General features: G+C 38.7%; 1 protein-coding gene across 1 annotated transcript in view; it reads left to right on the forward strand.

Moving 5' to 3' along the window:
* The first annotated feature begins 12,805 nt into the window (after positions 1-12,805).
* The window catches only part of nck2a (NCK adaptor protein 2a), a 56,003-nt gene continuing 42,497 nt past the window's right edge, over positions 12,806-26,311 (forward strand). Inside the window, exon 1 of the mRNA XM_031294409.2 lies at positions 12,806-13,068. The gene's annotated coding sequence lies outside the window, so the exon portion shown is untranslated. The remainder of the gene's footprint in view (positions 13,069-26,311) is intronic.

Raw genomic sequence — 26,311 nt, forward strand, 5'->3', positions numbered from 1 at the left:
AATGGGGGAGGGGCGAATGGGGGAGTTGGAGGGTGGGGGGTAGCAAGGGGACAGGGAATCTTTTTTAAGTTGATCTATAAATACAGCGGCGCTTCACAGAGATAACCCCAAGGCCCACTTTCACTTGCTCATTCGGTCACCAGTGAGACCGTGTGGCCTTTTAAGGTCACTCAGTTGTTCACTCTCTCACATACTCACTTTGTGATACACTTGCTTACTCACTCACTTAAATTTCATCTTTTTAATATTTGTGTTTCTCCCCACAACAGCCTTATCATATCCCCCCCCCCCCCCCCCCCATCCCACTTCCTGGAGAAAAGCATGTTCTCAACTTCTGTTTTCTTTACATCTGAGATATCTGTGGTCATCATTATCATAATATTGATATACACACACACACACACACACACACACACACACACACACACACACACACACACACACACACACACAGTTATGCACACTGTTACATAATGCCACAATCTTTCTATGGCTGGTTGATCCATGATGGAAAGGACGCCATGGGTCAAACGTCAAAGATTGTTGTCCTGTGAGATTTATCCCTACTCATATGTCTCATCTGTCTTTACCTCCCTATATTTCTCCTCATAGGGGAATACACATTCAATCCCTAAGCCTAACCTCCGACGTGTCAGGTATAGTATCCAGGCCTGGTAATGACAGACACCCTCATGGTTTCTAAGAAAATTGTAGCACTATTTTCTGCAACCCTACACTCTCTTGTTCACACTGCTACAGCACCCTCCATCAACCCCTAAACTAGCATAAATTATTTCTTTAATTATTCCATCTCTCTCTCTCTCTCTCTCTCTCTCTCTCTCTCTCTCTCTCTCTCTCTCTTGCTTTCTCTCTCTTGCTTTCTCTCTGTTTGAAGGAGGTTTTCCTGACCTGGTGGTCCCTGGATACTCTCTAGCGTCACTAGATTCAAGTGCTCTATTTAAAGACCAAAGAGCCATAGAGACATTGGTGCTACACAAAGTGTGTGTGTGTGTGTGTGTGTGTTGCATTGTTCTATGTGCATGTGTGTGTTCGTATGTGTTGTATCGTGTATAAAAAGAGTTCTTTTTAGCCACGGTCACGGCATGACTACCAGTCGGTCTACCCCTTTGGTCCAGACTGAAATATCTGAAATTTTGTACATATATTTTGTACAGACATTTTAGTTCCCAGAGGATGAATGCTATTGATGGTCCCCTGACTGGTTGACTTTTGTGGTTTTGAGTGAAATATCTCAACAACTGTTGAATGGATTGTCATCCAAAAAAATGGTGTCTAATACTTTGGTTTATTACCAAATGCCTGCAAAACTAATAACATTCCCATCAGCCTCAGCTGTACTTTGTGTTTAGTACTGATAAGTGCGTTAGTATGCTAACACGCTAAACTCAGATGAACATGGTATTTTTACGGGCCTACTTACCAAACATCTGCATGTTAGCATGATGACATTAGCATTTAGCTCAAAGCACTGCTGTGTTGAGGTATAACCTCACAGAGGCATTAGCATGGCTGTAAACTCTTAGTGTTGTGGCTGTTACAGGGAGTACAGGTTTTATAACAATGTGTTTTTTACTGCTCTTATGCAAGCTGCTCCAAATGCCAACTGGAATTAAAATATCGCCAAAAGGAACTTTTCAATTTCTGTTTAAATGTAAATTATAGTAGCTAAGCAATTCAATGAATATCATCCTGAATAGGTCTAAAACAAGCAGCTGGAACAAACAGGAATCTGTGTAGTTTGGAGTAGTCTGCAAAATTGAAGTCAGATGACAGGTCGTAAGACAGAAAAATATGTTGTGCTAGTACACAGGACAAGACAGGGAATAGATTTGATTTGATTACTCCCCCAACAAACATTTGGCATCTTTTCATTCATGCATCTAATGTGCTTATAGTAAAAAAGTAGACGGATTTCACTCATAAAACTTGAGCACCAATATAAATCACATATGTTCATCACCATATTTCTCTTATATTTAAAATGTATAAATTATACATATTACAGTAATACTTAAGTATTTAAGCCAGGCATGGAAAAGCAATCATTTCAGTTCACTTAATTTCAGGCATGTGGTCTAATTGTTACCTTAACAAACGGTAGTCTTGATTGCCAGACAAGGTCTGGCTACACCACACATACATTCTGGGATAGGAAAAAAAACTCTGGGTTGTTTGCATTTCTTTAAACCAATCACAATCGTCTTGGGCGGCACTAAGCTCCGGACTGCTGTGGCAATTATCCTCAAAATGTAATTTCGTTGATCCAACGGAAGGGGCTTAATGGTGTTTTTTGCCTCCAACGGCGCCTTCCAGGCAGCTAACCCTAACCTTAACCCTAAACATAACCATTGCCGCGCTGCCTGGGAGGAGACGTTGGGGGCAAAAAACACCAAAGACCACGGAAGAGTCAGTCTGTTTTATGCCCAACTGAAATATTTCCCAGGACTGCCCTGGCATGCCCTCAGTCCTTTCCCCCCAGCCCTCAGCCGTTGCTTCTTGCCTGTTTTCAGCTAGCACATAGTTATCCCTCCCCCACTCTGTGCTCTGGATCGAGGCCTCCAACTCCGCTACTAAGGCCAGGGGATAAAGGTGCAGCTGTCTGGGCACTGCAAGGCTATCGTGCTGCTAAAGCCTGGTGTTTACTTCTGCTGCAAATACAGCCATGTGGAAAGGTCAAGCAAGGCAGACCCCATCATCACTAGTGAACCGTTAATCATTAATGCCACAGCAACCAATTGGACTGGGATATCTCTGGGTAACCTAAGATCCAATATGATCCTCTGGAAGAACGTCACTGCCCTGCCTGTCAAACTGGTTGAAATGGATCCCAGCAACTGACTTTAAAGAGCGTGTGGCGTCATAATGAAGGTCTCAAATGGGCAATTAGAACTGATGAAGAGGGACACAATAATATTAGGCTCCCACTGAGGGAATAGGGTATAGATGCAGCTTAGCAAGTGTGACTACCACAGCCTTGATTTGATACTGAAGACTCACACAGGATTACGTGCATTAAGGGAATATTTGACATTTTGGGAAATACTCTTGTTCGCTTTCTTGCTAAGAGTTAGATGAGAAGACAGTGACCACCCTTACATTATAGTCCGTTCATTAAGGCTACAGTTAGCAGCTGGTTAGCTTAGCATAGCACAAAGACTGTGAACGGGGAAACAGCTAGCCTGGCTCTGTCCAACGGTAACAAAATCCATCAGGGTGATGGAAAAGAGACGAGTTTCTGCATCTGATTGCCAGCTACAGACTAACAACCCTTCCATCCTAAACACAGGATATTTTATGTTTATTGTGTATAATTCAAATTAGGCCCGATAAGTTTTTTAGCTTCAAATTTAGCCTCACTAAGCCTTAACTTGATGGTTTAACTTGCTCCAACAATTGTATTATATTATATTGAATAAGGATTTGCTTTAAAACATTTCACATGCAGGGCATTTTACATCATGAGGTATGGTCATGTGGTAGAAAGGAGAGTATGCAGAATTATAAAAAAAAAAAAAAAAGAAATCCCCTCAAACTTCATTGTGACAGAGATGAGTAGGATTACTTTTCTTGCGTTGCACACAAGATAACATGAAAAGTAATCTGCAACAGGAGGATTTGAAACTTGAACCTGATTATTTTTCAAAAAAGATTTCAAACAAAGAACAAAACTATGGAAAATATGTGTTTACTCGTCTGAAGATACTTTAGATCAATCAATCAATCAAAATTTATTTATATAGCACTTTACAGGGCCAGCAGGTATCCAAAGTGTTTTACATCAGGAGCCAAGTACAAAACAACACATACAATAAAAAAGAATGAAGCATATAACACAATAAAATCAGAAAAGGTTGCAAAGAAACAGGAGAGTGAAATTGTCACACCACTACTATGTATTAAAAGCCAGCCTAAACAAATAGGTTTTTAGTTTAGACCTAAAAAGAGCTACATCTTTAATCGTCCGAATATCAGGGGGTAACTTGTTCCATAGTTTCGGGGCAGCAACTGCAAAAGCCTGGTCACCCCACCGTTTATACCTAGACCTTGGGACTTCTAAAACCAGCTGATTCGAAGACCGCAATGACCGGCTGTGTGCTCACGCAAAGTTAAAATTTCGGACAAATACTATGCCATTTAATGCCTTGAAAACAAACAGTAAGATCTTAAAATTGATTATAAAACGCACAGGGAGCCAATGGGTGTAGAGAACAGGAGTGATGTGTGCGCGTCTAGATGCATTTGGTAAAAAACGAGCAGCAGCATTTTGAACAAGTTGAAGTCGTGAGATGGAGGTCTGATTCAGACCAACATAAAGAGCATTACAGTAATCCAACCTTGAAATAATAAAGGCATGAATAGCCTTTTCTAGGTCGTGCCTGCTCAGGAAAGGCTTAACTTTAGCCAGGAGACGAAGCTGGAAAAAGCTCATTCTAACAACATTGCTGATCTGTTTGTCAAATTTCATGCTGCAATCAAAAGTAACGCCCAAATTTTTGACAGCTGCCCTAGTGTATGATGCCAGAGCCCCCAAACTCAAAGCTGGACCATTTTGTGTGCATGAGGTACTGAAAATAGTACACCACAAGAGAGAGGAGCAGCGGACAACGAGAGGTCACCAATCATGACGGAAAAGCTCCTATTTGCCAAATAGGAGCTAAACCATTTAAGTGCCGAGCCTCTGATGCCTACACAGTGATCAAGGTGAGAGAGGAGGACTGCATGGTCTACTCTGTCAAAAGCCTCTGTGAGGTCTAATAGCACTAAAACAGTAGGATTCCCAGCATCTACAGACAAGGCAATATCATTATGTACTCTCAAAAGTGCAGACTCAGGGCTGTGACGTGATCTAAAACCAGATTGGAATTTTTCAAACACAGAGTTTTGTTGTAAAAAGGCTTGTACCTGTATAAAAGCAACTTTTTCCAAAACCTTTGAAAGAAAAGGCAGATCAGATACTGGTCTAAAATTGGACAACACTGTGGGGTCAACATTAGGCTTCTTAAGTAGGGGCCTGACCACAGCATGTTTAAAGGCAGCTGGGACAGAACCTGAACTAAGACAAGAATTAAAAAAAGTAAGAAGACTTGACCCAATGGTGCTATTAAAAACCTCCTTCACTATCCTGGTGGGAACAATGTCTAAGGGACAGTTGGTAGGTTTCATGTGTTGCACTACCTCAGTAAGCAACGTCAGAGAAACTGGCTTAAATTCCTCAAACACAGCAGAGTGCACAAGAGTGGCAGGTACAAACATATTAAAATTAGCACTTGCGCTTTGCCTGACAGATGCTACTATGTTGATAAAATAACAGAGAAACTTCTCACATGTACTAGATGGGAAGATAAATTAATTAGCATTTGTTTTAAGAGGTCCCTACTCAGTAATTTATCATACATTCATCGTTCCATGCATACCTGTGTATTCCTTAATGCCTTATTAATTCCCAGCATGCATTAGGACAGACAGGACTTGGCAAACACAAAACCAGGAAAACAACAAACCGTTTAAAATATAAGCAATTAAACTCTTGCAATGGCCAAAAACGTTTTTAAAGTTCAAATTAGTGAAACTACAGACACCTGTGTACATTTCTCTGCTCAGTGTGGTTGCTTTTTTTGCTGGCATTCAAATTTATGATGCCGATTAAAAGCCTCCTGTGCTCGTTTTTTTTTTTTTTTTTTTCGCTCGCTGCCAAAGCAGTGATGTTGGTCTATATATGACACAGCAAATCTTCAGTCATTTAGCCTGGTGTTGTGTTCCCAGACCGCTAAATCCCTGCAGAGATTAGTGGAATGTTTCAACCCCAGCAGTCACCAGACACTTTATTTAGATACTGAAATTTGTCTTTTCTCTTTGTTCCTTTTGCCTTTTACCTATACAACCACAAACTGAGACCAACAGATACAGAATTACTATCATCTGCTTTCCTCTGGAATCATTTGGATGTTTCTGTGACATTGGAAAGCACACTGCGTTTATTATGCAGCGATTATGGAGAGCCTAAAAAAGTAGAGCAGAAAGGATCCTTATAACAGAAATACTATTTTAATCTTTAATGGTAATCTCTCCCCATAGTGTCATTTTTACAATAAAAGACTTCTATAGCCATCTACTGTATTTTATGGACTGGGTGGGAGAACATCGACATTTTGGGGATTTGTTCCTTTACTAAAGGTTAATTACCGCCTCCTCTTCTGATGATGCCTCAGTCCAAAATCCAGTTAATCTAAACTAGTTTCAGAGAAAAGGTTCTTCATGTTAAGAATTTACTTAAATTACTTTTAGTTGTTTTTCTCGTGGTCCCATTCACTAAAAAGTTGCTGCAGTCTCATCTGACCTCACTTATTGGGACAACAACTGGGCCCCTCTGTCTCTGGCTGCGTTAATCTTACTAATTCTGTCTGTTGCAAAGCAAGGGCAGCTGTCATGGTGGCACTCTGGCAGCAACCACCAAGCCCCCATGTCCAAGAATACAGATCCCAAAGATCTGGGGGCTGGTGGAAGATTGAGGCTGGTGGTATGGTGGCAGCTGGGGGCCAACTGTCCAACTGTGAACCTTCCCAACTTTGTAATGCTGTTAGGCTTTTATTATTTGGTTACTCTGATGGCAAAGGCCTATAGGTTTGGTTAAAGAGATGTTTTACTTTTGCTGTGTCAAAAAAGGAATCAGGATTTGTTTACAAGTGTGTGCCATAAAGTAACACTTGAGTTAGAAATTACAAATTAGTTTGCTGATTTGAATTATTTCATTCAGGTCAGTTCAAAGATTCCTAGTTCGTAGTAGCCATTCATATATTTTCTTTTTTCTAAGCTAAATGATCACACCATCGTTCAAATACACATGACATCACCAATCATAATGCCATGATAGGCCCTTTTCACAGAAGACATTTTTAAATGTCACGGAAGGTGGTCTGTCAGTAAACTTTTAACAAGTAATTAACAGATTTAAAAAAAGAGCTACTGATTCAGTCAGTGACATTGATGATTCATGATTCATACTAAGCTTAGCTTGAGGATTTGGTGTTGAAGATTTGCTTGTAGATGTACTGACCAGCTCTACGTAATCTCTTTACAATTAGGAGCAATATTATTTCGGTCAGTTTCTGACATTTGTGAATCTTAGTATGCTTGTCTGCATACAAAGAGTTGAAAGCACATAGAGCCTTTCAGAGAACTTTTCTCTCAGGACTTTTAACACTTTGGTTTTTGTACAGATTAAACAAATGGGATGTAAAGGTTGAAATTAGTGAGCTCAAGAGGTGATTGTAAGCCAGGCTAGCTATTTCCCTCTGCTTCCAGTCTTTATGCTAAGCAGTTATGGCTTTAACTTAATATTAAACGGACATAAGAGTGGTTTCGATGTTGTCATCTAACGCTCGGCAAGACAACAAACATATCCCAAATTTGTCTAACTGTTCTTTAACATATATACTATACATATATACTCTATATGTTGTCAGTTTATTAGATACACCTCGCTTGGGAGGTGTATCTAATATTAAGGTAAATGTTATAACTGTCATAAACAAATATGGATTGCAGGGCTGTTTTATTAGACTGCATTAGTTTTAGCTTGTAAATGATTTTGATCACATCTCTGAGTAGTATAAGATAAAAACCTTATTTATCCCGAAGGAAATTGCTGTGCAGCAGTTGCAATACAAAGTGTGAAGTGTGCATATATAAAAGTCCACTATTACAATAACAATAAAGTTCAAAGCCAAAATATATGCAATATATACAATGCCAAAATTAGGTACAGTATGGTACACATGTGTTTTGATGATTACTTCTTATTTGCAAATTGCATTGTCTTGTGTTCACTGAAATTACTTTTTCACACTGTAAGATGTTTTGGAGATAGCATGTATGATAACACAGCCACAACAAAAAATCAATTTACACATCATACACATTTTACAGTCTATGTGATTCACATTTCACTGGGTCTGGAGGCCACAGAATAGCAAACATAGCACGGGAGCCACCGGTTCATCACGTACATCATCACTTCCAATCAGGTTGCCTTAAAGACGGGCGCCTTACTGCCAAAATAAACATCTATAGTTTCATCAGCGTTGTAACTATAGCTCTGCTGAGCTGCAGGGCTCTCAGCAGTCACTCAGTGGGATGACTCGGTATGGCCGGTGAGAATATGAGGGGCGTGGATCCAAAATGGAAGACATCCTGGTTATAGCAGTGGCAGATAAAGTGTTGACAAGTGTTACTAAGCCTTGATTAATAAGTCAAGCTCTACTTAGGCTCAAGAGAGGAGGGGTATGAAAGACAGACCATTCTGATCATTTTTGCACTTTTACAGCAGCTTTAAATCCTCTATACAGTGGTCACATGCCATCAGATGTTTTGTAATTTAATGTTACGTGACATTCAACCATGAAATCTAATAATACCAGCTCAGTGTCTGGTAGTGTAAACATGCACCTCAGCTCTTTCCAATTATCCTTGAGTCAGCTGTATAAAAAAACAACCTTAAATGTAATAAGCATGTGCTTCTAATTTATCATCTAATTGCTTTCTAATCACATTGATTTGTAAGGGTATGAAAGTCATTGTCAATGTTTAATGCGAGTGGGGAGTTGGGTTGGTTATTTTGATATTGTGACACTATAGCATGACCTTGTAGAGGTTGGTACTGTATGTGTGACGTGCACAAAAGATGATGGAGACAGTGTTTAGCTTCTCTGCTCTGCCCCCTTGTGGAAGGGCAGCTAGATCTGTGTGCAAGAAACATTTTTGTTTTTGATTGACATGATTTTGCTCACATGTCACTATAAATAAAAGCATTGTTTTGCCCTTGGGCCTGTCATTTTCAGTTTCACATCCCAAAGTTTCCAATGAGTACCAAAAAACCTTTACACCCCTTTCAATGTGTATCAATAAAGATTGACATGTGGGGGTGCTGTGGAATAAGGAACACAAGAATGAAGTTGCATCAGTGTACTGTCCTAACTCAATTGTTAAAGGGATGAATATTGCATATGAGAAAAGTTATTATATCTTATATAAGAATTTATGGCTTCGAGAGCTGTTGTTTATGAGCCAAATCCAGTTGTTTTAGACTCATTTTACAGATGTGTACAAGTTTTAATTAATACTATTTAAGTAGTTGTACATTTTTATTCCTAACTTATATATATATTTTGAATATTTGTTCTTGTATTCTATCCTTATGTATATTGTATCCTATTATGTATATTCTATATGTGTGCTGTGTGTCTGATATTTTGCTGCTGTAACACTGTAATATCCCATTTTTGGGATCAATAAAAATCTATCTATCTATCTATCTATCTATCTATCTATCTATCTATCTATCTATCTATCTATCTATCTAGTTGGTGAGAAGTCTGGCATAGTGACAGGAATATAATGTAACCCTCTGGTTTACAGTTTAAGTTTAGATGTATTCTTAATCTTTACTTCATGTTAACTTTCATGGCATGCAAAAACAGTGGAAAATGAGTCAATAATAACCCAAAGAGGTTTTTGAGAAGCCCCTTTTTTACTGAATTCACAACTTTTATCATATAATGTAATAATAATAACTTATTTAATGCATTTGATTGATAAAACACCATGATAAAAAATGACTTTGAAGGAAATAATACAAAAATGGACAAGAACACTCACACACACGCCAAAAAAAACCAGCATGAGTATTACAGTTTTTTCCGATTGCTAACATGCATTGGACAAAACTGAAATCCCATTGTGAAAAATCTTCATACAGTCAGCAAAACAAAAGTGTATGTATTTGTTTGTTTGAACGTTTTAGTTTTCACCATTACAGTAAATTACGATATGCACAAATATAAAAAATTAATGAAGGATTTTGAAGCTAATTTATGATTATTTTTTGTTCCATATACTTTAGTACAGTCAATAAAGTGGAATGTGTTATCCTTACTCTACAATAAAATACTAATTTATGTATAACCACAAACATTCAAGCTTCAAAGATAAAAGTTCATTATTTATGTAATGTACCCAGTTGTCAGTGTTGTTTAGGTCAGTGTGTTATGAGCGACGATGTTTGCTTTCTGAGTGAGAGGTGTTGCCAGTGTTTTGGTCCAACAAGCTTGTTTTGAGACATGTATGAAGTGGTTTGGTGGTTTGAGTGAGTTTTGGAGGTGAGATTAACTGTTTGGCCAAGATGTATGTTGGTAATGCAGAGACTGTATGAAGAGTTTGGAAAAAGTGGCTTAAGTATTGCTCAATGTTTGTTAGCAATCAGCAAAAACTGTAAATAAGTTGGAACAAAAGAAACTTGGATAATACTATCTTTATTTTCAACATTACTTCATGATTCAATAATTATTGATAAAGCTTGATCCTATCAGAAAATGCCAACCTTCTTTTACTTTTAATAGCAAAATAGGACTGACTCATTTTTTTCAAGATGTGACTGTCACTATCTACGAGCTTGAAGTTTAGTCATCCAAAACTCATCTTTCCATAAAGATAATCAATCACACAATACTATTCAATATCTTACAGCTTTCATATCACTGACAAATGAGAACAAGGGGGGGGGGGGTCACCCAGGACGGATCCCACTCACGCTATAAAGTTAATCTCTCTCTGATGATAAACCCTCAGTATTCAGATCTGCTTATTTAACGTGCTTTCATTGCTCAACAATAGGCTACTTTTTAAACATTTTATTTAAACATCTCAAGGTTGACATTTTCTTAATAGGAGTCCAAAGTATTGTGTCCATTTTCATGACTCTACACTGCTAGCTGCAGAAAAAAATCACTTTACCCACCACAGAGTAGACCTAGGGTTGTATTGATTTACTGTATTACATTTAGGCCTATACAATCATACTCTTTTATGTAGTATGGTGTATAACACGTCTATGATTATTCTCCATGCTCCTTGTTGTAGCCTAGTATATGAGCGTTATCCTTATCTGAACTATATGCACTTATTGTTGTAGGCTACTTCTTTATGCAGCTGTGACACGTCTTTAATTTTCCTGTGGGTGTACAATGAAGTTGATCTCATCTTGAATGTAGTTGAGTCGAGCTGGAGTATCTAGTTGACTGTTTTGTGTAGACTAATATTGCTACTTGCGCATACAATATGTCAAATGATTGAAAAATGTGGAAATCACGCATGTATCATTCTTGACCCAGGAAACGGCATTCAGTAGGCCTACCTGTAGCCTACTACATTTCACAATTTAATATGAATACAATATGAATGACATGTTGGACCTAGATATATGTAAAAAATAGAATGTAAAGCAAATTTTCCATTGTCATCAGCCATGGTCGAGAGGGTTAGGGTTAGTCCCCCAGAGTTTGTCCCATTTCCTTTGGCGTTGTCCTGTACCAGTCCCGGCGTTGGTGACGTCACCAAAGGAACCGGTGATCAAGCTAACCGAAGACAGCACGGTCTCACCGGAAATTAAGGGATGTTCCTTCAAAATAAAAATGTTCTCTTCAATAACTGTTGAATGGTATAATGTACTGTATAAAAAAAGTAAAAATGTTAAGCAACTTACATGTTTACAGTCATTAAAGCTTTAGTGCGAGATTCTAAATAGGCTACTGCTTACTTTCTTTATGGAAAACATAAAAAAAATATTTTTGTTGGATAATTTACATTTATCTACTTTATATGGAACTTAACTGATTTTGTAAGCTTTTTTTATATTTTCTTTTATGTTATAGCTTCAGAACCTTTTTTGAATATTCATAAAAATAGGTTATACATTGTTATGTATTAAACTAACCAACAGTAGTCTGCATCTTGACTGCAACATTGAAATACTGTTTATACTTGAATGAATCTGTAATAATAATAAATAATTATATATAATACATATATAATATATAATAATATATATAATATAATATATGATTATATAACACTAAAAGTGGCAAATCTCGCAGAATCAGTAACATCTTTTGAATCACTTCCAAAAAACTTATCTTTGTTGAAGCCTTTTTATTGAAGTCTTATTTTCTAGACTACTACGACTACGACCATGTTTTATGTGCTTATTTTAATGTATTTTGGGTATTTCATTCATTTCCCCCCCTGTACTTTAATTTGCTGGGCCTTATTTAATTGTGTTGGGGATTTGTTTTAATTTATTTTTTCCTTGCTATAGCACTTTGTAAAATTGTTTTCAAAGGGGCTATGTAAATAAAGTTTAATATTACTATTATTACTATTACTATTATATATACTAGTATTATATTACTTACAGTAACTAGCATAGTCGGTTACTCGTTACTTTTTGCAAAAAAATAAAACACATGATATGCTTAGGCCTATATAATATAATGCAGTGTTATACTGCTAATCTAATCAGTAGTTATAAAAAGTCTTTAAAACTGGCTCCACCATGACGAACTATAACATCAGAATCAGCTTTATTGGCCAAGTATGTGCACACAAGGAATTTGACTTTAACGTGACTTTTAACATTAAATTACAATTAAATAGGCTACAATTCGTTAGTGATAAAAAACTGAATAATAATATTCTATAGGCCTAATAACATAACTGAAACTGAAAGGAGCCATTCTGCATAATGAGTAATTTTCCTTATGATACTTTAGGTACATTTTGCTGATAATACTTCTGTACTTTTTAATTTTAACTTTTTAATTTTTAATTCAGGACTGGTAATTCAGACTCTGCTACCCAAATGCCATAGATATACGTACATGTACTGCATATCTACTATCCATGCCCAAATGCCGTTTATTTTGAAACTTGTGAGCGGAAGTGGATTGTACATCCGGACTAGCTTGATACGAGTGATTGAGGTGTAGGCACCGAGGCAGTCAGCTTGCGACAGAAAAACAAACGAGGATAGGTCGAGCAGTACACAGTCAGCCCATGTTTTAAAAAAACAAACAAAAATAAACAGTAAAACCAAAGGATAGGTGGATTTAAACGTTATTTGTGTCGGTTTTACGCGGGCTCAGTTACTTATTGTTTGGTTCTCATTTTGGCGGAGTGTGTCACCGTTTGCCCATTCTCACTGGAGTGAGCACTAAGGTAAGCCTGTAACCGCAAATGAACTGTGTAAGTTGGTGCAGTTTGATCGGCTACTTTGCCCACTCAAGCGCTGTTTAAACGTCTGTTTTTGTTTTATTTTCACACGAAAATTTAAATCACAAACAGTCGTAAAAGTTGGGACAAAAATGGTAGCTTACTCGACTCACTTTCTGGATTTGACGCTTGGTCTTTGTCCACTCAGATGTTGCTTAACTAGACATTGTGCTGGAAACCGCGGTTTGCCTTGCATTTGTTTTCGTTACGATTAAACAACACACCCTGAATGCCTTCATTGTTCATTTCTTCAACTAAAACAGGTAGTTAAAATGTATCCATTCACCCATTTTTTAGGCTAATATTTACACTGGGTCACTTCTTAAAAGGCCTGTAAGCGAAGGCTACTGTTTTTTTTTTTTTTGTTTTTTTTTTTTTTAGATATCTCTGTTCTCAAAGACATCTATTTTGTTTGAATTATTTTTCTAAATTTGTATTCTTTACTTATTTTAAAAACACAATAAGTCATTTGTTCATCACGAGTGCATGGCGTGTGTCAGAGCTTATTGTTTAAAACGCAATAGCTACACAATGAACCACATTTGCCACAACACCATAGATTGGCGACTGTTGCCACATGCCGAGCTTGTCAGTGTTTCTAGTGGCTCTTCATGGTAACTACACCATGTATCCTTCCCATCAATCCCAATATATGATGGGATGCATTGTCTTTCTTGCTTGTCTGAAGTAGTTGCTCATTATACATACATTGATATACTTTTTTTTCTCGAAAAGACGAGGAGAAATGTCTTTTTATCTCACGTATGCGGTGGCAATGTAATGATTCAGGTTGCTTTAAGGTACAGGCAGCAGTTTTGGGTTGAGGTAGGCCTACACTTTTATGGCACACCTATTGTGCAGACACACCCTCTGTTAAGGGCACCATGGTAACGCATAGGACAAGGTTCACTCAGCAATTACAGGTATGTGGAAGGCAAGTGCAAGAATAGACTGTTTGGCCGGTAATACAGAAACTTCCTATCTTGCATCACAAGTTAAGAAGTCTTGAGGGCAAACGTGATTCAAATGCTTTGCACATTTCAGTATTTTTTAAACCAGACTAAAACTAGAAGGGTTACTACTCACTGGATAAGAGGAAATAAAAATAAAATTTCTATTTAATGTTAGTTTATACTCTACTACATTTCAGAGGGAAATATTGTACTTTTTACTTGACTACATTTATCTGAAAGCTTAAGTTGTGATTTTACATACAAGTACACATTTGAATGCAAGACTTCAACTTGTAACAGAGTATTTTTACAGAGTGGTATTGCTACTTTTACTTAAGTAAAATGTATACATTTACGTTTACATGCACTTTAAAAAAACGATTATATTTGGGTTAAGGAAATACCACGATTTCTCAAAGTGGTTAAAATCAGAGTTCTTATAACCCAGTTAACAGTTAACGTTACAATGAGCCAAACAAGTTGTCAGTTATCTGACGGGAACACTGTGCTGTCCTACGCTGTGACAAGAGTAGGGGTGTCACGATTCTCCAAATCCTCGATTCGATTAAATTTTTGATTCGAAGGTCACGGTTCGATTTGATTCTCGCTTTTTACATTTATTTGTTTTAAAGCACAGGTTGCTATGCCATTTTTAGACTAGACTTTCAAGCAATATAATATCTGACCTTTGTTCGCACACACTACATTGTCAAATTTAAAACATTTATTAACAACATAATGTAACAATAACTTATATCTGCAGTCAGTTGGAAACTTGACAATTTGTCAATAAGCTGTTAAAGCTTCATTTCTTCAAGTAAAGAAACAATCTCTGGTACCAGCTTTTCCAGTGTGAGCTGTTTTTCTCTCTTTAACAGCTTTGTAAATTAAATATTTTGTGTTTGTGGACTGTTGGTTGGACAAATTAAGTAAAGTATTTTAAAATATTGCCTTGGGCTTTAGGAGCCCATTTGTCACTATTTTCTGACATTTTACAGACCAAATGGTTAGATTGAGAATATAATTGACAGATTAACTAATAATAGTAAGAATCTTTAGTTGCAGCATTTCAAGTTAATGTGTAATCAGTACACAGCTCACAAAGGTGTAACCTTCATAGAATGAATTAAAGGCTACCTGCTCCCCTTTTCTAAATAAGATGGTTTAAAATCAGTTTGAAACGATGAGGAAAGACTAGGGCGGAATTGTGTTGGTTTTCTTCTGCTGTTGTGCACCATTAAAAGCATTACATATATTTGCAAGTGCTGATGACTTAATTTGCTAATTTCTTGATTTTTGGGCCAGCACCCATTATACTCTCAAGACCTTTGAGTTGAGCAATCAACAATCCAGGTTAATGAAAAATATATTGTTATTACTAAAATTCCCTATAGCAATGTGTCTAATTGTAACTACTACATGTAATAATTACCATCATATCCAAGCTGATAGAAAGAACAAACACAGGTGTTAATGCTTGACTTTCATTACGTAGGCTGCGCCTTACAGTGCCTTTTTCATTGGTTCGGTTCGTTTGAAGTATTTTACTAGTGACTGATGAACATGGCAACAAATTTCAGGTAAATAAAATGTATACTTGTGATATTTCCCAATTCCCGAAGTTCATGTGTTGTTATTCACGGCAGCCTTGTCTAATATAATTGATTTGGTCTCAAAATACTGATTTTTTAAGGAGGCCACTTCTGAATTGGGACACACATCTGTAACTTATTTTACCAGTTTGACTCACATGTATGAACAGATAAACAAGGTGGTGTTGCAGGCTAGGTTTGGTGTTACTTGTAGAAGCAAAGTATGATCTCTATATATTATCTCTTTTTGGTTTTGGTTGATTTGGTTTTGACTGACATCGTTTGCAGCTGAATTTCTTTTCTTTAAATTGTTGGCTTCCCAAGACAAACACTTAACACACAAATTAGTCATTTGAATCACATCTTTACAGATGAGATAATAAGCCAAATCCTCTTTCTTCTTTATGTGATTGCACAGTTATGAGCTGAGACTAATTACTCTGCTCGTCTCTCTCTCCTATATAATACTTAATGGGCCTAAATGTCCTTACACACTGTAAGTGATTACATTTCAAACAGTGCCTATACAGTGTTTTGTTCATCTATTGTTTTGAGTAGGAGTTGGTGGGAAAAGTTAACGTTATTAACAAGAAAATATTTCATGAAATGTCATATTTACATGACTCTACAGAGCCATATACAGAGCCATCTGCAAAGACCATTGGTTTAAAGAAATGCCAATAAACCAGAGCACTTTTTCCTCCTGTCCTGGAATGTTGTGTGGGCTAGCCAGACTTTCCTCTGCAGCGCTGTGGAGGTAGGTCTGGCAATGCAAGACTACTGAAACAGTGACAGGCGGTCATCATTCGCAAAGTCATGACAACCAAATAAACAACAGCGCGAGTGCAGCTTTTTTTCCTCAGGCAGAGTGACAAACAGCGACGAAAGCCTCGATGGCTGTTTTACCATGAAAAGCGCTCACGCGGGTCCTGTGAAGTATGACAGATACAGTAGCAGTGCACTGAATTTGATAAATGTACTGTTTATCAGACCCCAGATGAGACAGATATGAAGCTGACAGTAGTAGTGGTCATAGTGAGTGAAAATGTGATGCAAGATGCACATTGCAAAATGTTTTATGTATCTGGAATAGTTCATTGTGTTTCAGCTGTGATATCTGTAAAGCTGAACGGACTCACAGTAGTAAAACAGATTTTATTCTGACCCCAAGACGTCTGTGAGACAGAGGACACTAACATTATATCCCCCCTCCGTTGCTGAAAAACATCCTAGCGGAAATACTGCAAGATGCACATGATGGAGTAATATTTATAAATGTATTAGTCTATTAAAATAAAACAATAAAAAATCATACTTTAAAAATGTAATTGGTAGTTAAAGAATTTAAGATATAAATTTCAAGACTAGGTGAAACATAGGTCTTTTTATTTGAATGTGCGCACTGTGAGTAAAGGGAAGTTAATTGCATTGTCCTCTTACATTTCATGACTCTTATGGAGTTTCTCTTGGAAAGTGAACTTTAAAGGAGCACGCCGTCTTATTGGGACTTTAGCTTATTCACAGTAACCCCCAGAGTTGGATAAGTCCATACATACCCTTCTCATCTCCGTGTGTATTGTAACTCTTTCCGACGGCTCCACCGGTAGCTTAGCCTAGCACGGATCCTGAAGGTAACCGGTTCCATCTAGCCTACTGCTCCGAATAAGTGACAAAATAACGCCAACATGTTCCTGTTTACATGTTGTGATTTGTATAGTCACAGGGTCACATGAGACACAGCCATCTTCTAACCGTATATAAACTGGGAACTATATTCTCAGAAAGGCGAAGCATTTCTACTCTCTGCTCGGGGCTTCTCAGGTGCTGCAAGCATATCACTCCTCCCAAGTAGCAGAAGTAGCACTGATTCGCCTTTCTGAGAATATAGTTCCCAGTTTATATACAGTTAGAAGATGGCTGTGTCTCATGTGACCTTGTTATTTGTACACGCTGTGACTATACAAATCACAACATGTAAACAGGAACACGTTGGCGTTATTTTGTCACTTATTCGGAGCAGTAGGCTAGTTGGAACCGTTTACCTTCAGGATCTGTGCTAGGCTAAGCTACCGGTGGAACCGTCGGAAAGAGTTACAACGCGGTTTGTGCAAAGGAACACGCCGACTTATTGGGACTTTAGCTTATTCACAGTAACCCCCAGAGTTAGACAAGTCCATACATACCCTTCTTATCTCCGTACACTGTGAATAAGCTAAAGTCCCAATAAGTCGGCGTGTTCCTTTAAATGTATGTCACTTTAAAACACTTAATTACAGTATGGTGTTTTAGACTCAATTCAAGTTTTTTTATGTTTACGCGTATTGTTTGCCTACCTCAGGAAATCCTGATCTCTTTAGGAGAGGAGAAGGAATTAATAAGTGCGGGCACAAATGGGCAGTCAGGAGACATAAAGCGATACTCACAAAGAGCATCATGTTGGTAGCGAGATAAAGGTCACCCTATTGTCATTGTAATCATCTGTAATCTGGGGAATGGGTAGCCATTAAACTGACAGTACATTTATGACAATGGACCCCCTTTCTATGACCCCATGATCTAGGAAGACAAAAGATGGTTTGTGCTACTATTAAGCAGAAGGCACACAATGGCCTTTAAACAGTATGTCCTTTTTAAAGAAAATAAATGTGTTTGTGTTTTAAAAGTTATATATATATATATATATATATATATATCTCTTTCTTCCTGACATTGTTAAAAATGTCCTTCACACCACGTTGCTGCAGCGCAATAAGGTATTTAATTGTTATGATTTTTAGCAACGTGAGCAGCGTGGCTCCAGGGATGGCAATGCTGGTCAGTCTACTACCACTTCGGTCCAGACTGCCTATTAGGGTGGAGGGTGGATGAATCCCAATGACTTTAGCGACCCTCTGACTTTTCCTCTAATACCACCATGAGGTGGACATTTTTTGTGTTTTGGCTGGATTGACATGCAATTTGGAACAGATTTTCATGGTGAGGGTGAATCCTGAGGATTTTGCCGATTCTCCTTACTTTTCACCATTATTCTGTGAAATATCTCAACATCTACGTGATTGTCTGGCACAAAATTGTGTACAGACATTTGCGGTTCCCACAGGTTAAATCTGGTGACTTTGGTGCTCCTTGGTCCTTTTTGTTAGTGTCATCATAAGGTGATTTTGAGTGAAATACTCACGAGTATTGTCATGAAATGTGGTTAATACATTCATGTTCCCCTCAGGATGAATTGTAAAGTGATTCCCTGACATTTCATCAACTGAGATTTCATCTAGCACTATCATCAGGCCAAAATATTAGTTCATGACCAAATACTTGCAAAACTAATGACAATCAGCTGTACTTTCTGTTTATGTTACCATGCTTACATGCTAAAGTAAGATGGTTCAATGGTACAATGGCAACCATTACCTGCTTTACACATTATGTAAACATTTTCATTGTGAGCCTGTTGGCATGCTGATGTAAGCATTTAGCTCAAAGCACCATTGTGTCTAAAAACACAGTATTATCCAACCATGAGTGGATGTCACTTTTGTCTGTAATTCATACCTTAGATTTTCCATGACATTTTTTTAGGGTTTCAGTTGTCTCTCCTGAGTGTTCTCTTTTGTTCCTTCAGTTTGTCCATCCTCTCCTCCCCGTCCTTTATCTCTGTCATCACCTCTGTCCTCCGCCACCCAGCTTGAGTTCCTAATTCATGCCCAACAACTGAACTAACAGGCTGTTGGCTCCAGTGTCCTTGTGTCACCACTGGGCACTGGGCCTAATCCTACTCTGGGCCACTGGGGCTTGAAGGGAAGGGAAGGAGTGGGAGTGAGGGAGTAAAGCTGGTCATAGTACAGTATCTCAACCTTACACTCTCTTGGTCCACAAACCCACAGCCGTGGTGGATTTTGTAATCTGTGGATTGTGCATCATGATGTCATAGCCCAAGATAACATGATGATGAAGGAAACATAAGAATTGGGGAGTAACAGGTCGATGATTATAAAAAACAATGAAAACAGATTCCTGCAGAGAACTATGAATCTCTAATGCTGGTAATGTTTCTTTATTAATGTATCGATACAAAAGATGAGATTTGGGGAGTGGGGGACTGTAAACCTCCTGAGGTCTTCAGGGAGATTACTTTGGAGATTGCAATTTCGATTCCTCCTCTTTCAACAAAGAAACGTGACCATAAATTCATAAACAGGCTGAGGAACTGCTCTTTAAATTGTAATCAAGGATCCACGGCTCCCCCACACTTTCCTTCAGTGTGTATGGGGTTTGTATTACATGGCAGAAAATGGGTACTTTGGACCATGAAGAGAGACAGAGTGAGTGGCGAAACCCAACACTTCTTAGCAGGAGAGTGTAAACTTTGGACAAAAGTTCAGGACCTTAGGTGCCACGACACAAACACACGCAAGTAAAAATGTAAGAGTTAAAATGATTAACTGAGTGATCGCAGAAAGTTAGAAATTAGCTGAAAATGAATCAACAACATTTATGACTAGGGCCTATCGATTCATTTTCCAAACAAAAACAGCAAAAATTGACCGGTTCTAGCTTCTCGAATGCAAAGATTTGCAAGCATTTTGGATTTGACAAATTACGTTCTATCAGAGCCAATGCTGCACTCACTGTTTATGGAAAAGGCTTCCCTGGGCTTAATTAAATACTTCTACATCTCTTCACCGAACCACTTCACCTGTACATGGCTCCATCTTTTCACAGACCAAAACTGAAATGCTAAACAACATAGCTCCTCCATTAGTGCTTTTAACTCCTGCTGCCTAAAGTTTGTTTTTAATGAGATGTAACACTAGGCCTTGTTTTCCAAGCCGCTCTCCTTTTATAAAGCTTTGTTTAACTTGTGGATTTTGTCTATGCTAAGTTTTAAAAAGACATTCAGACAAAAGGTGCAGAACATGTGTAAATCTGCTGTACAGTAGAAATAGCCTACCTCAGTAATGTTAGCTAACTGCAGAAGTCATTGTCAACACTTCCGGTTTCACAGTAAAGACCTAGCAATGCCTTCACGTTAAAATGCATTTAAAAAAAAAGCGATGATGCGATTTGCCGCAGGGTGGTGCGGTGGGGGGAGTTTCATTGAAACAGCCCATTTGTGTGACGTCCTGTTGTGTTCTTAAACCCCCCAACAAAGCACAAGTAGACTTTATATTTCACAATTACGGTTTTCCGTCAGATCGTTGATAGATTTCGACGTTTCGTTTTTTACCCTCATTGGCCCTCATTTATCAACCTAACGTAGAAACCAGCGCAGATATGAGCGCAGAAATCCTGTTACGACAGGCTTCACGTGTGATTCATTAAATGTTTGTATAACACCAATCAGAGCGTAAGAATGGTCGTATATTGATAAATGCAGCGGCTGGAAACGATCGTAATTTAAATTTCACGCCCCAATATATTCTGGGTTTTGAGGCCTCGTCCCTACAATTTACGACATGGTGAGACGTAATCCGGCTAAGAAGCGGCACTTTTCAGAGGAGAGATTGAAACTCTGATATCTCAGGATCATTTGCACTTACGTGTGTAGATTTGGCAGCCAGAAAACTGTTATTAAAGGCTGTAGAAAGAATGGGGAATGGTAAGAGATCACTGATGCAGTGATCAGTGTTGCCGTGGTAAATCGGACTCCAGCTGAAGTTTATTTAATTTATACATCCTTGACGTATGCTATAGTTCTAATAGTAATATACAGGCTTATATTTCAATCTCTTAGGCCTACATGGTGTAGCCTACCTATATTTAACCCTTGTGTTGTCCTCCCGTCAACCTTGAAAAAACACTTTTTTGCGACGTTTTTGACGCCATTTTTTTCACAGTTTGTTTTTGCTTTTTCCAACGTTTCAAATTGTACATTTTTTCTTCTACACATTTTCAGAGCTTATTTCTACGTCCCATATTTTCTGATATAAAACAAAAATTGAAAACGGGTCAGTTTGACCCGAAGTCAACACAATTAAATAAACACACAGTAGCGGAGTTTATGCAGTGTCTTTTATTTTACTTTTTTTTCATGAGTCAGAGCCAGGCAACAGCTGTGAGGGAGAGCACGTGTGCTCCGCCTCCCGTGCTGGACCACCACCCCGACCCTGTCTCCTGACAGCAGAGGTGCTGGAAAAACAAGCCGAAATAACTCGGCCAATGGCAAAAATAAATCGTTCACTTGTGGCCATTAACAACACTTTAAAAGAGAAACGAAAACCTGAAGAATAAATAAAAATGTTGTGCATCGTCATGTTTCCTGTATTGAGTATCATTGCCAAACATAACATGGAGGAAGGAATAATATCCTGTCTCATTCGTATAGCCCCAGTTGGGGCTGTGCTGGACACTGGTCTCTGGGCATCGGGTCATCTGGCTCCATCTCTACATTTCATACACATAAGTGAGCAACTGAGGACTTCTCCTTCTTCTGTTAAACTGATTATATGCTGCACCGCAAGTCCACACTGACTCGAAAACTTGCGTACACAAGTTCAGACCAGATGTGAGATTTTATCGCAGCCTACGCTCACGTTCAAATTGATAAATGCCTCGCTTTGCGTAGGAATCGGCGTACGCCCGTCCTACACCTGTTTTAGGTCGTATGCACGTTTCATAAATGAGGGCCATAGTGTTTTAAAACTTTCTAGTGGCAGCGATGACTCTTGAAAGAGTCTGAATCTATTATTTGAGTTTGTTCCATCATGTTGTTTTCAGTGGAGGCTTCGGCAGGCCCTTCATGCTCTAATTGATTTAATTAAGTGGATGTTTTCCCCTTTGGCTGTGCTGATGCACAAACCGTCAGACATGCAGACAAAGGGAGTTATCTCACCCAGAGCACAAGCTTTGCTTATCTTTATTTCACAGAATGATCCACGTTCCAAGTTCCCCTTAGAGCATCACAGCCCACGTTACATGCTTCCCTCTGAGGTTGAGCCTTATTAACAATCTCTCACCATTACTGTGGACGCTTCCAAAGGCTATGATTCACATTTTTTAAGGGGTTTCACATACTGCACACAATCTGTGATGGGCAGATCTTTTTTTTGAATTTCTACGAGGTTGTTACTTCAGTCATTTTAATATATTAATATGTGCCCCTGCAAATTGAGATTCTCAGTCTCAAAAAATCTTATGAAAATGTTTTATTCTTTCTGTATTATAATTTTTTTTTCTTTTCTTGTGTTTACTCCCAATTTGGAGTGCCCAATTACCTACGCACTGTTAACTCGAATGTTGGCGTTAGGAAGGTTGCACATAGACTAGGGCTGGGGCGATTCATCGATTACAAAAATTCGTCGGAATAGAGGAAGATGGCAGCGCCCGTAAGCATGGATTCGTCTCAAGAAGCTGCGGCTAAAAAAACATCACCAACGGTCTGCGTGATTTATGGTCCTGCGGAGGCTCCACACAGAGCTTTCGCCGGTTCTCCTCCGTAAACAACATGAAATCAAGGAGAGAGTTAATTTTTCCTGCTACAGATTTACCACCGTGGTCAGAAAGCACAGGGGAGACACTCAGTGCGTTTACATGCACAGCAGTAACTGGGGCATGGTCTTGCCAGGTCTCCTCGCTAGGGTTGGGCATCATTTGGATTTTAACGATTCTGATTCCAATTCCGATTCTACCTTTCGATTCCGGTTCTTATCGATTCTCGATTCCGATTCTTTGAGGGGTGGAATTGAAACGGGACACATGCTTATTTCACAAATAAGAGGAACGTTTTATTTTGATTCAATTGTGGTTTGCAGTTTTACTGGTCTTTTTCAACGTAAAATAAAGCCACACTAGAGCGCTGCTTACTGTGCTACATGGCTGCAACACAAGAAGCGCCTGGCCGCTACGGAAACCAAAACTTGCGCATGTTTAATTTGGAACCATTGATCAGATTTGAAACCAAATCCTCCAAACGATTCCAATAAAGAAACGTTTCTACTGGAATCGTAACGTTTCCAAGTAGGAATCGGTTCTCGATGCCCAATCCTACTCCTTGCATACATGAGGGTGGAAGACTGGGGAGAATGACAGTAGATGGCGCTCTGCCAACACACAACGCTTTTTCTTTCGGTTGACCTATGTCAAAATTACACAGACCAATCACTAAATTAGTAAAATTTAACAACTTAATGTTTCGTTTACACACTCTTATCACAGCGTAGGATAGCACAGTGTTCCCGCCAGATGACTGAAAACTCGTTCGGCTCATTATAACGTTATCTGTAACCAGGGTCGGGTGGAATTAGCAAGCTAACTTCGTTAGCTAACTAACATTAACGTTAGCATATGGACGCAGCAGGGGCTGCTCGCTCCCTCCACTTTTTTGCCAAGACACAGCGTTGACAGCCCCGGCGATGGACAATCTGTCTAGCCATCTCCCGGTGTACGCTGCTGCCTCGCCAGGGAGTAAAACAGATGGACCGCAGACTCTTTGCTGCCGATGGCCCGCTGATTCGGGCAATGCTGCTTTGTTGTATGGTGTCATAGCAATGACGACTCAGCACGCTGATGCATTATGTCCAGTTCAAAAACCACTCCAGGAGAGTGGCAGTTGAAGCATGTGCAGACGCTTAAACCAATCATAGCTCAGTTAAGGTGGATACATGGATGAATAACCTGGTTACGGAGGGAGTTGTCTACCTCTTTTAACCGGGTTTTGAGAACTCAGATTTTAACCGGGGTAAGGTGTTTACATGGCATTTGAGAAATCGGGGTATTGCCTTAACCCGAATATAATAGGTTTTTTAAACTGCATGTAAACGCACTGACTTTGTTTCTCCCCCTATGCCTCCAGAGTCGCTACTTGCTAATGCTGTCACTCTCTCACTCACTCACTCTACCACACACTCCCCATGCACACACACATGCTGGCCCAGCTATTCTCTTAAAGAGATCGACACACACACCAACGCACAAGTATAAACTCCAGTAGGGCAGGGACGATTCGTCGACGTAATCGATTACGTAAATGCGTGGACACAAATAATTTGCGTTGACACGTCACGCGTAGAAATCTAGAAATAACCGTAATAATTTACTCTTAATGCCAACAACAACGTGGTAGTCTGTAGACTTTGTAAAATGCATCCGTGAGTCAGGATAACAGCAGCAAAACACCATAAGTTCTGCTCCCAAGTAGAGTTTAGATTCTCTGCCCGAGCCCGAACTTGACCCACGGGCCGATATGTCCCGCCACTATCCTCAGGCCGGGGCGGGCCCTTCATCAAGTATTTGTTGTTGTATTTGTTTTTTTAATCATTACTTTATTATCCTAATTGGGTGGGGAGAAAGCTATGCCTTTCCAGCTTCTCCCGTAGCTCTGGGTATATGTCCTGCACTGACTTGAGTGTGAGGTAAATCGTGTCTCCCCCATCTGTAGCACTGTCTTCGATAATTGCACAACCAGGCCACATTGTTTCAGATATCTCACAAGTCCTTTATAACGGCCCACGTATTAAAAAATTGTCGGGTTAAAATGGGCTCGGGCTCATAATTCCAGTTAATGTGTCGGGCCTGGCCCGGCCTGGCTCGGACACAACGTGCACTGTACACGTGTGCGATTATCAACATAGTGACATGGAATGTGTTTCCACTAGTAGCCCAACGGTACCTTAGTCCGTTGATTCGTTTTAATGCCCCGCTATGACTTAACATTAAGCATCATCATCAAATGCTGTCAGTCGGCAGTGTTGTTTTTTTGGTTTACCATCATCATGAGTGACCCAATCGATTACAGACTGTTATATTAGACACTCTGCAACTTGCCTTATGTTGGATTTATTTGATACATCTGATTTCATGTTGCTAAAATTGCACTTTTGTTTACTGTAAGATTAAAGGGAGAAGAGCTTGGATGTTAAACAAGAGCTTATTCATTATTTTACCTACTACTGTTAAAAAAAAAGCAAATACAGGCTACTCTTTTGCACTTGCTCTGTTTACTTTAAGTTTTTATTTTTGTATTCCTTCTGAAAGTGACTTTATTTTGTTGTTGGATTGATAGCCTACATCTGGCTTCAGGTTGCACTACAAATTCATTTTACTTGAACAGTGCAGTGTTAAACAATTTTAATAAATAGAGATTTGAACCTTACTGAAATTTGTTTTGGGTGAATTGTTAATAATTGAGCAATGGGAAAATAATCGCTTATTGAAAAATTAATTGTTAGATGAATCGAAAAATGTATCGTTAGATTAGTCGACTAATTGAAAAAATAATTGCTAAAAAAATAATCGTTTGGGACAGCCCTAAACTCCAGGCCATTTACCTAGGCTGGAGCCCTGCGTTTCAATTTTCGCCCCACACTGATGCAAAAAATTTGTCAGTGATCATTTTAACTGCATATTACTCCACTGATGAAATAAATCCATGTCATAGCCATTTTAAGTCCAGTGCAAAAATCTTTAGAATAATATGCAAATTAACCGTTAGATAATGGACTAATCGAAAAAATATTCGTTAGATTAATCGATGACAAAAATAGACAGACATGTGCCTCCTCCATGACTCATCTGTTTCCAACTATTCTTTTCACTTGCTTCATATATCAATATTTTAAGCTTAACTTAATTTTTCTGAACCAGTATAAGGGACAGATAGCAATAGTAACAGTGTGCAAAGTAAGTGGACTAAACGTATTATTTCAA

The sequence above is a fragment of the Sander lucioperca genome, chromosome 8, assembly GCF_008315115.2.
Source record: "Sander lucioperca isolate FBNREF2018 chromosome 8, SLUC_FBN_1.2, whole genome shotgun sequence".
NCBI classification, from domain to species: Eukaryota; Metazoa; Chordata; class Actinopteri; order Perciformes; family Percidae; genus Sander; species Sander lucioperca.